Source organism: Scyliorhinus canicula, chromosome 21 (genome assembly GCF_902713615.1).
Source record: "Scyliorhinus canicula chromosome 21, sScyCan1.1, whole genome shotgun sequence".
Taxonomy (NCBI): Eukaryota; Metazoa; Chordata; class Chondrichthyes; order Carcharhiniformes; family Scyliorhinidae; genus Scyliorhinus; species Scyliorhinus canicula.
In genome coordinates this window covers 33,564,997-33,578,935 of record NC_052166.1, presented here as the reverse complement: position 1 = coordinate 33,578,935, position 13,939 = coordinate 33,564,997, and positions in this window count along the sequence as shown.

The following is a 13,939-nucleotide window of genomic DNA, read 5'->3' as shown; positions in this document are numbered from 1 at the left end:
CCAAGTTAGGATGGTGAATGACTTGGAGGGAACTTCCAGGTGGCGGTGTTCCCATGTATCTGTTGCCCTTGCCCTTCTAGATGGTGGTAGTCGTAGGTTTGGAAGGTGCTGCCTCAGGAGCCTTGGTGAGTGTTTGTAAAAGTGAGCAGCTGTTTTGAATGAAGAAGCACGATAGCTGTTGCTGTTCTATTGCAAAACACGTCATTACATTTTTTACACGCCATTAAACTTTTTAGTAATAAGCCAAAGGAACTGTTTACTTTGCTATGGCCAACCACAGAATGAGGCTTTTCCCTGGCTCGTGATGAGGGTTACACATCCACAGTTGTTTGGCAGACTCAAGTCCTGACTACAGATTGAAGCAAATGGAATGGACAATCAGAACTGTTGTGGAATGAACGGTTCATCCTCTTTTACACCAATGCTATAAATCGAAACCATCATTCACAAGTGACCAGGTGACATGCATTGGCAAGTGTGCTGGCATGATGTGCCCATTACCCTAGCAGCTGGCATGGCACTTCCAGATTAAGTCAGTCTTCCATCACCAATCTTTGACCCTGGATGTCAAAAAAGAGGTTAGCTGCTTTGTGACATGAGCTGTCCGATTTACTTTTTTAAATTCATTTGTGGGAAGTGAGTGTCACTGGTTAGGCTGTAGTTTTCCTTCAAAAGGTGGTGGTGCCTTCTTGAATTGCTGCAGTCCTTGCGGTGTAGGTACAACCACTGTGCTGGTAGGGAGGGAGTTCCAGGATTTTGCCACAGCGACAGTGAAGGAACGGTGATATATTTAGAAGTTAGCGTGGTGAGTGACTTGGAGTGGAACGTCCAGGTGGTGAGGTTCCCAGGTATCTGCTGCTTTTGCCTTTCTAGGTGGTAGCGGTCATGGGTTTGGAAGCTGCTGCCTCAGGAATGTTGGGAGTTCCTGCAGTGCATCTTGTAGATGGCACACATACATGGCTGCCACTATTCACCGGTGGTCGAGGGTTTGAATGTTTGTGGAACAGGGAGCAATCAAGCGAGATTCTTTGTCCTAGATTGGGTCGAGCTTCTTGAGTGTTGTTGGAACTGCACTCATCCAGGAAAGTGGAGAGTATTCCAGGACACCCCTGGTGTGTGCCTTGTAGATGGGGAATTGGCTTTGGGGAGTCAGGAATTGATTTACTCACTGTTGGATCCCTAGCCTTTGACCTGCTTTGGTAGTTACAGTATTTTTTTAAATATAAATTTAGAGTATCTAATTTTATTTTCCAATTAAGGGGCAATTTAGCATGGCCAATCCACCTAACTTGCACATCATTGGGTTGTGAGGGTGATGGTTAGATCCTTTCTTGTAGGAGACAGTCATTGCCTGGCACTTGTGTGGCACGAATGTAATCTGACACTTGTCAACCCAAGCCTAGATATTGTCCACGTCTTGCTGCATTTGGACATGGATGGCTTGTATCAGTATATATGTGTATCAGTGACTCTTTTGAGGTATGCATACTCACTGGCCAACCTATTGTAAACAGACCGATAACTTCACTTAAGCCAACATCAAGCAGACTACTGAAAATATTCCGATAGCGAGAGGCCAGGTATCGCAGACATAACTGAAAAATGACTATAGAAATAATGGAACTGGCAGTCAAATATTGGAGATTATAGCATATTGTGAAAGGATAGAGGAGGAAGAAGAGATGCTCTATTGTTTAGAGATAGCATAATACCAGTAGGAACATAATACAGGAAACATTCAGCTGAAAATGAAGAAAAGGCTAATCAATAATGAGACACAATGCATAAACAGACAATTGAGGGTGAAACGGAAACTAATAGAAAATAAAGAAAAAAAAACAGGGAGTACAAAGAAGCTGGGGCAAATGTCAAAAAAAAAATTGAACTAAAAATTAAATCAACAAGAAATATAAGAAGAAATATCCTTTTTTGTTACAGATGCATAAATATCAAAAGTTAAATTAAGATGGAAATTAGACAATTAAGGAATGTACAAGACAAGGTCATGTCGAGTCAGGGGTCTGTAATGGAATGGACAACAAGTTGGCTACCCCCACCCACCCCCAGTGGTGGCATAAACAACGCCCACTCATTTATTTTACACAGAGTGGCTCAAGATCTGGAGAGAAAACTGGTCTGTTCAGCTGAAGAGCTACATACCTGTTTTCAGTCTGAGCTTGACACTTTGAAAACATATGGTAAGCTTCTTCCCTATTAAAACAAGCATTGCATTCAAGTCCTTCATCCCTTATAAAAACTAGCATTTGTTTTTGCAGCCCCGAACCACTTGGAGCTATTAATCAAACAGTGAACTGACACGCACCCCACTGTGTCCTGTATTCATTCATGCAGCACATTTCCTGCAATGATAGCTCTCAGGCTTATGTCAACAGACAGAGTGAAAATGCAAGTACTGTTATTTTAAATTGTTGGGTATTTGTTTTGAATTTAAAGATGATTTGAATGCCTAGACAGATAGATGGTTTCCTTGACAGCTTGACAGTTATAATAAACATGACAATTCCAATGAGTTTATCCACATTTTACACACGCTCATGTTTACTTTAAACAACTCAATACTCTATCTCTCCAAAAGGATATCCTCGGCCGGATTCTCTGATCCTGAGGCTAAGTGTTGACACCGTCGTAAATGCCATTGTGTTTCACGACAGCGACAACAGGCCCTCAGGGCCCCTAAATAGGCCAGCACGGCACTTGAGCGAGCCACGTAGCTCCAGCTGCCGATTCCGGCATGAAATCTGGTCTGCAAGTGTGCAGTGCGACAGACACGAATGCGCACGCATGCGCACTGCGACTGGTGCGGTTTCGCGCATGCGCGGTGGCTCCCTTCTCCATGGCGTAGGGCTACAGGGACTGGCACGGAGCAAAAGGGGCCCCCAGACCGAGAGGCCGGCCCGCCGATCGGTAGGCCCCGGAGCCCCCCTCGCCACCCCCAGGGTTGGACACGCCCTCATCACCCCACCCCCCCAACCACCCCCAGATGGATGCACGCCAAGGTCCCGCCAGGTAAAACCACACATAGACGGCGCCAGCGGGACTCGGATTTTTTTACAGCCGCTAGTCCCATCCCGGGCAGAGAATCGCCCGGGGGGGTGGGGGGGGGGGGGCGCGTAAAGCGGCTCCTGACCGGCGCCGGGCCAATGCAACAGATTGTCTGCTCTCCGGAGAATCGGCCGACCGGCGTCAGGGTGGCGTTGCGCGCTTCTGCAGCCCGGCGTGGGCTGAGACAATCCCACCCCTTATCTCTCCAAAGAAGTCTAGCAGCTTTAGATCTTCTCTTGAAAGGTCAAAAGCCCATAAGAAATCTTTTGGGTATTCCAGTTACAAAATTTAGATCTGTTTAAAGGTAGTTGCATTTGTACATGTGCAGCTGCCACTGTGAACCATGGATGTGAAGGCTTTGAATAACATTTTGCTTACTAAACCACTTCTTCCTTTCATGAGTAATCAGCTCTCCCAATCCTCCCACCCGTCGATGAATTGCATCTGCCCAAAGATCCTGACTACCTCCCCTTTATTAGTGCTTTCATTCTGAAAAAAATCAACCTTGACCGTTCTCTGTATGCTGCGTACTGCCAGGGGGCTGTAGCACAGCACTCCCACTGACCTGAAGGAGGGAAAACTGTGACGAAAATTTGCCGTGCTTGAAGTCACTGTTCACTCAGTCACCCAGCCTGTCCGAGGTGGAGGAGATGCTGGGACATGGGGCCTGCATGCTGTCAATATGCTCCCTGAGAGAATTATGATTCATGCCAGAGTCAAATATGGAGGGTCCAGCTGCCGCATTCATTAGGTGACCCTCTGTTTCATGGGTAATTATTGTGTTTCAGTATTATGTGACAGAACCTCATGCAAATTGGCATTTGGCTTCATCACGATTCCCAACATCCTTTTCTTTCATAAACGAGTTATTTTTGTCCAATTAGCGTGGCCACTCCACCTACTTTGCACATCTTTTGCGTCGGGAAGGTGAGACCCACGCAGACATGGGGAGAATGTGCAAACTCCACATGGATTGTGACCCAGGGCCAGGATCAAATGCAGGTCCTCGGCGCCATGAGGCAGCAGTGCTAACCACTGTGCAACTGTACTGCCCTCGATCCCCAACCTCCTGCACAAATTCCCCAATTGTGCATTCAGCAATGGTTACGCACAAAAATCATTCTTGTTTTTCTATAGTCTGGCTCCAAGCAGTCTTCAGGAGATGTAAGGATGCACTTCTTCATACAGAGGCTGGTGGGAATTTGAAATTTCCTCACACAAACAACTTTGAGGTGAGGTCAATGGAAAATTTCAAAATTATGATTCTTGTTGGCTAAGGGCAAGATGGGTGAATGGAGGGCGAGATTCTCCATTTGGGAGACAATTCTCCCACCGGAGTTGAATTGCTATTGATTTGCGTTCCAGCTGGGAGTGCAGATCAGGAAGCAATTCATTATCTTTCACCATGCAAGTTTATGCATGACAAGGATTACTAGGGATTCCTGCAGGAATCCCGCTAGCGGTTCGCTATTTTGAGCGCGCGGCCCAATAGCGACGTCTGCACCCCACCCTGGGATTTTCATCAACCACTTCAAAGAGAATTAAGTGCATTCCAATCACCCCTCCCTTTGTGCTTGAGTAATTTTTTTTTGAGCACTTCTTTCTCCTGAAACATGCACTTCCCGCGACGCAGGGTTTTTATTGGGTTTTTGAACAAAGTATATTTTCCATTATTTACACAGAATAAGATATATATATATGCTCAGATGATTTTGAAGTGTTATGCTGGATGTGCACAGCACTTCACTCTCTTTGAAGTGGTTGATGTTTGTAAACATTGTGATCAGGGCACAATGAACCATGAAGGAAGATGAATGAAGCAAGGCTCACAGCTGTATGTGTGTGTGTGTATGTGTGGAAGCTGTCAATCACAGCCCACTAAAGGAAATGAAAGAATGGCTGGCAGCTCAAGAATCTGAGGGGTTTAAACACAGGTCACTGCTTTCTCTTTCTAGGAAGTTTTTAAAAATAAATTTAGAGTGCCCAATTATTTTTTTTTCCAATTAAGGAGCAATTTAATGTGGCCAATCCACCTAACCTGCACATCTTTGGGTTGTGGGGGTGAAACTCACACAGGCACAGGGAGAATGTGCAAACTCCCTCTTTCCAGGAATTGATAAGTGGTGGTTCCTCTGTCTGAACCAACAGGTCTATTACCCATGTGAATGTTAAACAGTGATTTTTTTTTCACTGCCTCTGTCTTGACTGCCCTCTAGCTTCCAGGCAGCAGTCTCTTTTCTGGGAAGGTCTCTGGTGGGTCCCTTCATTTAGGGGGTCTCTGGCAGAGGTCCCATTCTTTCATAGGACTCTGTGGGTGGTCCCCTTATTTAGAGGTACTCTGTTGGGGGTCCCCCTATTTAGGGGGCCCTTGTGGGATTACCTTTATTTAGGCGGTCTCTGTGGGGAGGAGGGGGTGTCTCTTTGTTCAGTGATTCTTTGGGAGGAGGGTTATGGGGGGGGGGGGAGTCTGGTGGGCAGGTCTGGCATTGTGGAGGGGAAGGGTGGCTCTCGGATGGACTTTGGGGGAATTTCCCTCAAGGCGTTACCCCCTTGCTCCACCATGATTCCTGGCCCAGAGGACCAAAGAATCACAGAGAATGTGATGCCCGGCCCACTAAGTGGATGCAATTGGGAAGTCCGATTCCCCGCTGCAACGAAAACCGCGCTACCGGCCGCAGGAGGCACGGAATCCAGGCAGGAGTTGAGATTTTAGCCATTATTATGATCCCGGACCAGACCCCAATGGTAGCTAGGATACCAGATGGTAATCCCAATATTGCATTTAATCTGTTAGACTGTGAGGAAAGAATACTTTGCTCCAGAGTGATTTTATGCACAAATTGGGATATATTGAAACAAACTTTATTACTAACACAGTATTAATAACTTGGGACTCAGAAATACAAATTGCTTGTAATTACCAGTTAAACAATGCTTAGCAATACAATTACTCAATAACCCTTAATTGCTATCTTTATTTCCAATCAAAAAACACCAATCTCAAACCAAAATCCACTTTTAAATACAGTTAGCAGACTCAGGAATACTTGCTTTAATGCCATGGGCAGCACAGTATCACAAGTGGGTAGCACTGTGGCTTCATAGCACCAGGGTCCCAGGTTCGATTCCCCTCTGGGTTACTGTCTGTGCGGAGTCTGCACGTTCTCCCTGTGTCTGCGTGGGTTTCCTCCGGGTGCTCCGGTTTCCTCCCACAGTCCAAAGACGTGCAGGTTAGGTGGGTTGGTCATGATAAATTGCCCTTAGTGTCCAAAAAAGGTTAGGAGGGGTTACAGGGATAGGGTGGAAGTGAGAGCTAAAGTGGGTCATTGCAGACTCGATGGGACGATTGGCCTCCTTCCGCACGGTATGTTCTATGTCTTGGGTAAACTATTTTGAGAACGCGATATTCTTCAGGAACCAGCTGCAGATTCTTGCCTGTCCCAATTTACTGTTTGAACTGACTATCCTGTTTGCAGGCGAATCTTTAACTCACTGTCTTGAGATCAGCTGCTTCTGGTCTGAACCCAGTCAAATCTTTAACTGAAGAGTTTGGAAAGAAACTGCTAGTCTGTCTACAGACAAATATAACCTCACTGTATTGAGAGCAGCTGCTTGTCTGGGCATACCCCAATCTAAGACTAAACTTAAACCCCAGAGGCTGCTTCAGCCTCTGGCTCCCCCCATTATCTACAACATTTTACCAAGCTTAACACAATGTCTCTAATTATCGACTCCCCCGGGAACCCTCTTAATAGAAAAAAAAGTCCATTGCCCCCAAACCTTTATGGTGTTTTAATTGCATCTCTGTCTTCAGGATTTTTTAAAACATAACTGCAGCAGTCATACACACACTAACCCAGGCTTCTAGAACATACAATTTAGAGTACAGTAAATGGGCACTCGGCCCATCGAGTCTGCACCAGCTCTTGGAAAGAGCACCCTAGATGAACCGACACCTCCATCCTATCCCCGTAACCCCATCTAACCTTTTGGACAATAAGGACAAATTATCATGGCCAATCCACCTAACCTGCACATCTTTGGACTGTGGCAGGAAACCAGAGCGCCCGTAGGAAACCCATGCAGACACGGGGAGAACGTGCAGACTCCGCACAGTCAATAACTCAAGCCGGGAATCGAACCTGGGAACCCGGAGCTGTGAGGAAACTGTGCGAAACAATGTGCTACCGTGCTGCCCCTTTACAGCACAAAATACATACAATACAATACGTCTAAAATTCCTACATTCATCAAGTCATGGTATTACTAAGTGGCAAATAGGTGCTGCATTGATTCCTTTTCTTGCTTTCATTTGTTCCCACTTCTGTGTCAACTGCAGCAGAGTTAGGATGGGGATTTGTTCTGGAAAAGAAAGCCGTGTCGTTCATTGTCCTTTCTGCTCGCACTTTCTCCTGTTCACTCTCATTAATTGATTCAGCCAGCACACACAGCTATAGCTTGCTATCTATTGGCTTGAATGTAAGGATAACCACAAGGGGTAGTTGTTACGGCCAGGTGAGGATTGAGTTGGCTCCCTTGATATTCAGTCCCCTGGGCTTCTCATAACAACGATTGTAAAATGTATTTTCCCATAAACACCTTTTCCAATATAAACACATTTATTTGTTATTGAGGGGCCAACAAACCACATTTTATTGAGTCAAGGGAAGAGTAAGTTTATTAGTTACTCAACAGAAGACAAAATAATAAAGATGCAATGACACACACACACAAATATCAGATGTAGAAACATTAGAGTCCAATTAAAAAGTCTAAAAGTATATATAATTAAGTCCTTTGCTTGTCTTTGAGGTGTAGACTGGTGAACATTGTAATAATAATCTTTATTATTGTCACAAGTAGGCTTACATTAAAACTGCAATGAAGTTACTGTGAAAATCCCCCTACTCACCATACAAAAGCCACGCAAACACGGGGATATCGTGCAGTCTCCGCACAGACAGTGGCCCAAGCTGGGAATCAAACCTGGGAATCTGGAGCTGTGAAGCAACAGTGCTAACCAATGTGCTGTCCCTGGTTTCCTGCAGAATACTGAAGTTGATTTTGTTCCGGCCTGCACTTTGTTGAAGACGCCTCTTTAACTCCCTAAGAAAGAGACGAGAGAGACAGAAAGAGGTGTCTCCTGCTCTATTCCAGCAGTCTTTTGGATGACTGCATGTTTCCTTCTCTCCAATGCATATTAATTTACTGCTTGGCAGAGACAGTTTTAAAAACTCTTCTTTGTATTTTCCTAGATTAAAGTTCAGCATTTAGCAGATATAATACCTTCCTTTCACATGTGTCCCTGTTTGAAGTGACCCTTGACATCCACCCCCTCCCCTTCCCCCAGTGTTAAGTTCCATGTAACAGGTCTACAATGCAAGTCATATAGAAACTTTCCAGAGAAGTGGTCAACTTTACAGTGTCAGCCATCAGGTGACTCGTGGCAGCCTTTTGTCCCATTTTTCTAGGGCAGCCTGTGGAGTCTCCAGGGTGAGTTTGAGTGAGTCAAGTGACATTGTAATAGAACATAGAACATAGAACAGTACAGCACAGAACAGGCCCTTCGGCCCTCAATGTTGTGCCGAGCCATGATCACCCTACTCAAACCCACGTATCCACCCTATACCCGTAACTCAACAACCCCCCCCTTAACCTTACTTTTATTAGGACACTACGGGCAATTTAGCATGGCCAATCCACCTAACCCGCACATCTTTGGACTGTGGGAGGAAACCGGAGCAACCGGAGGAAACCCACGCACGCAATGGAGTGAGTCGGCCAGCAGAGGAACTCAACAAGATAAGTTGAATCCCCAGATTCTGCTCTCAATTAAAAGAAAACGCATCCCTCTCAACACTCCCCTTACACTTCCCAAACCTGAACCATCTACCCTCATGGTTATAGACACCCCTATCCCTGGTCCCATGGCCGAAGTGCTCCTTTATTTTTGAGTTGATCACCCAGGACCAGTAAGTTCAACCAGGCTAACTGGTCACAACTGAAACCAGCTTGATGACAACCGAGAGTAACTTAACTGGTCAACTGGGAGAAACTCAACTGGACCAGTTCCAATATTGATTGCCGAATACATCCATTGATAACTGATTTTTATTCCTGAGGAGGTTTGGCATTTCAGGGCTGTGAAGATATTCGTAGAGTTGTGAAGAGAATTCTTACCTTCACAACTGTCATGATGTCATTATTCTTTTCCTGACATTGTTGCCAGCACTGGGAAAGAGGAACATTGACGTGGCCAATCGTGCTACAGTTGCGCCCATGTTATTTCCCTGGGTAGAGGGAAGAAGACTTCCATCCTGCTGTTTACTTGCTCCACAAGCAGCTACATGACTCCAGTTTATAACCCGGTGGCTGCAGTCATCTCCTTCACAGAATTTGAAATGCCACCATGGAAAAATGGTGCAAGGTACACCTGGAAGTGCAAGTTGCCTTTAACTGGCAGCAACTCCACCGTACTCCACAACCTCCCCGCCTGCCCCATAACAGCATGCTGCCTATGCCTTGCCCCGAATATTGAGGTAAAGCCTGATCATAAAAGTGGTTTTAGCCACTCATAAATTCATTGCTGAGGTTGGAGAGAGGGCGGGGGGGGGGGGGGGGGGGGGGGGAGTGGTGGTGGGGAGGGGGGAGTTTCATTGCCTGCTCACTCATCCACAGGAAAGCTGAAACGTTCCTCCCCCATCAAAGAAATAACCTCCTTTGATTTGCTTTTGACAGTTTTTCCCGCCTAATGCAAAACCACTTTCAAAATGTCAGGTCCAGGTAGGAAGTCACGCACCTGGCAAAAGTTTAGATTTCAGCTCATGCTGTGCGAACTGTCAGCACTCTGTGAGATCAGACCCTGTACATTGTGAATCCTGTTTAGGATCCATCGCCAGACATGAAGTAATTGGGCAACCTCTGGCATCTTTTGAAGAGTTACTGGAACAGTGAGCGAATGTCTACAGTTAATAACTATTGTCATGCGTTGTGCTGACCAAAGACCCTTTTAAACTCAAAATTCTGACCAAAAACTGCTAGTGTGAAAAACCAATTGTGTTCTCAAGCCAATAAATGATGTTTGCATTGGAATGCTTAGCTTAACGTTCAGCTTGAGTTGTTTTATCAACTGAAACATGTTTCATGTATTTTTGAAATGACACAATTCAATCCAAGTTTATTTAGATGTTTCATGATTTTGAAGTGATCATTTTTACTCACTCACATTCTTGTCATGTGAGAGTACCTTTAAGAAATGGATGTTTACTACTGCAGTTATGTCAGAGAGTGGGTGGAGCTGGGCTATCTGTCAGCTTTTTACTTTCGTTTTAGGCTGTTTGCTGCAGGTTGTGTTTTAGTTTCGTTTTCAGTGTTGGAGCTGAAGCCAGACCAAGCAGGTGTACTGCTGTTCTCTCTGCCATCAAAAGACTATCTCTTGATCATTTGGTGAATTCAGAATTATAAATGTTCTCAGTAGTGAATGTAAACCTAATGTGCTTCTGTTAAAGGTGTTTCTTTTGTTTTCTGTTTCTTGTTTGGGAAGTTATTCAACATTACTTAGTGTTGTATTCTTTGGGGATTGTATTTGAATGAATGGTTCCTAAGATTTTCACTGGATGTTTTAAAAAGGTTAACTTAAGTTCATAGAATAAACATTGCTTTGCTTTAAAAAAATATTTCTCCGTTTCTGCTGTACCACAACCTGTCGAGTTGGCCGTGTGCTCCCCATACCACAATCTATTAAAAGTTGTGGGTCAGGTGAACTCCATGATACACTTTAGGGTTCTCTAAACCCTGGCCCATAACAAATTGGAGGATCGAGGGGGATAAAAGTCTATCTATTGGATTGGCTTAATGAACTTAAGGACAGTGATGGGTGAGCATTTTGTGGTTGCTTTTCCGGTGTGATATTTTAGTTTAAGTGGGGAGTATGTTGTGGACAATGGCTCTTTCAGAGGTGCTGAAGATTTTAGGGGTGGAGACGGTCACACGCAGTACCTTATGGGCAGAGACTAAAAGCAGACTGTTAGATTTGGTAAAAAATGTGAAATTATGAGGTAATTATGGCGGTGGCTAAGTATTCCCGTACCAGCCTCCCCGAACAGGCGCCGGAATGTGGCGACTAGGGGCTTTTCACAGTAACTTCATTTGAAGCCTACTTGTGACAATAAGCAATTTTCATTTCATTTTTTTGCATTTAAAGATGCCTGAGATACAGTTTGACTCATTGGAAATGGCAAAAATTCAGTTACAACGTAAACAAATGGAAAATGAAAAAGAATTCAAGCAGCTTGAACACGAAAGAGAGAGAGGGGAAAAAGAAAAGGAGAGAGAACAAAGGAGAAAAGAAAGAATAGACCTAGCAGAACAAAAATAAAGAGAAAGAGAAATACAGATCAGGGAAAAAGATAAAGAGAGCGAGTTTGTACTTCAGAAAATGGCCATGAAACATGACTGTCAGTTAAAATTGGCAGGCAGAAAGGGAAACGTACAGTTGGGTGATAGTGATGAGGATAGTGAGAAAGAGCATCAAAGTTGATGGCTTGGTGGGAATATATTTAAATATGTCCAAGCATTGCCAAGGTTTGACAAGAAGGTGGTAGCAGGCTTTTTCATTTCATTTGAGAAGGTAGCTAAACAAATTAAATGGCCACAGGACATGTGGGTATTACTGATTCGAACAAAGCTGGTAGGTAGGGCTAGTGAAATGTTAGCATCACTACTGGGGGAGGTTATCTGTAATGTATGAGGAGGTGAAAAAATCCATCTTAGGTGCATATGAACTAGCGCCTGAAAACAAAGGTTTAGAAATTTAAGGAAAGAATTTGGTAAAACATACATGGGGCGATTCTCCCAAAGGGAGACAAACAGCCGACGCCGGAGTGAAACCCAGAGTGTCCTCGCCCCCTATTCTCCCCCCCCCCCCCCCCCCAGGGAGCTAGGAGCGGCGGCGCGTGGATCTCGGGTGCCGGGCCTTGACACTTGCGTCAAAGCGGCGCGCCGGGAATGATGCGGCTGGCGGTGCCTAAGTGACGCAAACATGGCGGATTGATCTTGCGGGGCGGCGGAGGGAAAAGAGTGCGACTTTTAGAGACGTCGGCCTGACGTTCGGTGGGCACCGATTGCGGGCCAGACATCTGCTGAGCACGCCCGTGGTGCTCGATCCTCCCTCCGCCCCCCACAGGCCCCACACTCACCGGTCGCACGCTGTTCACGCCGGCAGCAACCAGGTGTGGTTGGCGCCGGTGTGAACCGGTCGGGTTCGGAAGGCCACTCGGCCCATGCGGGCCGGAGAATCGCCGGTTGCCGTGAGAAACGGCGAGCGGCCATTCTCCGAGCGGCCTGTCGCAAAACGCAACATGCCATTTTGGGGGGGGTGGGAGAATCGCGGGGGCTGCCAGGGTGGCATGGCGTGATTCGCCCGGCCCACCCGCAATTCTCCCCCGTGCGGAGAATCGCGCCCATGGAGTTTGAAAGGCTCAAAGAGAGTAATTTTGATAGGTGGATAAGGGCTTTGAAAATAGACCAAATGTATGAAGCTCTCAGAGAAATTATGCTTTTGGAGGAGTTTAAAAATTCAATTCCTGATGTAGTGAGAACTCATGTTGAAGAGCAGAGGGTTAAAACTGTGATATTAGCAGCAGAAATGGTACATGATTATGAATTAGTTCATAAATCAAAGTTTGGTTTCCGACATCAGTTTCAGCCTGTGAGGCTTAGAAACTGGGGACATGAGAAATACTCAAGTGGGAAAGATGATCTGATGGGTGATAATAAGAAGAGTGTACCTCAGATTAAAAAAGAAATCCAGGAGGATGGAAAAGAAATGAAAAGTTTCAAATGTTTTCACTGTAATAAACTAAGCCATGTAAAGTCACAGTGTTGGTGGTTGAAGAAAAGCACTGGGAAGGCTGATGTGGTAAAACAGGATAAGACAGTGGGGTTTGTGAAAGTGGTAAAGGAAAGCCCAAGTGAAGCGTAGGAGGTGCAAAAGATTGTACAGTCTGATCAAGAGGTGATTGATAAGAAGGTGCCAGATCTCTTTAAAGAATTGACTTGTGTGGGTAAAGTTTACTCATGTATAGGTAAAGAAGTCACAATTTTAACAGATACGGGAGCTAGTCAATCTTTAATGGTAAGAGATGAGGAGTTATGTACTTTGGGAAGAATGTTGCCAGAAAAGGTGGTAATATGTGGAATTCAGGGTGAGAGGAGTAGTGTTCAATTATGTAAGATAAGGTTGGAAAGTCCAGTGAAGAGTGGTGAAGGGCAGTAGGAGTAATAGAGGAACTATCTTTTCCAGGAATACAATTTATCTTGGGTTATGATATAGCTGGATCGCAGGTGGGAATGATGCCTACTGTGGTTGATAAGCCAGTGGAAAATCAGACAACTGAAGTGTTGAAGACGAATATCCTAGGATTTTTCCGGATTGTGTAGTAACAAGACAAAGTAACGGGTTAAGACAAGAGGAGAAATCAAAGAGGGAAAATGGAATGGAAGTTCAATTATCAGAAACAATTTTTGATCAGATGGTTGAAAAAGAACGAGAACAGGTGGATGATGAGCGGCAATTTTTAGTTCAGGAAAATTGGTAGAGTTACAACAAAAAGATCTAGAAATGAAACGGATGTATCAGAAAGCATACACTGAAGAGGAATCTGAGTGCATACCAGAGGTATTATTATCGTAAAAGTGATGTCTTGATGAGAAAATGGAGACCTTTACATATTCAGGCGGATGAAAAGTGGGCAGACGTTCATCAAGTAGTATAACCGGTAGGAGGTGTTTCAAGTTGCACATGAGGCGCGAGTGGGAGGTCATTTGGGGATAAGGAAAACTCAAGCTAAAATCCAGAAACATTTTTATTGGCCTG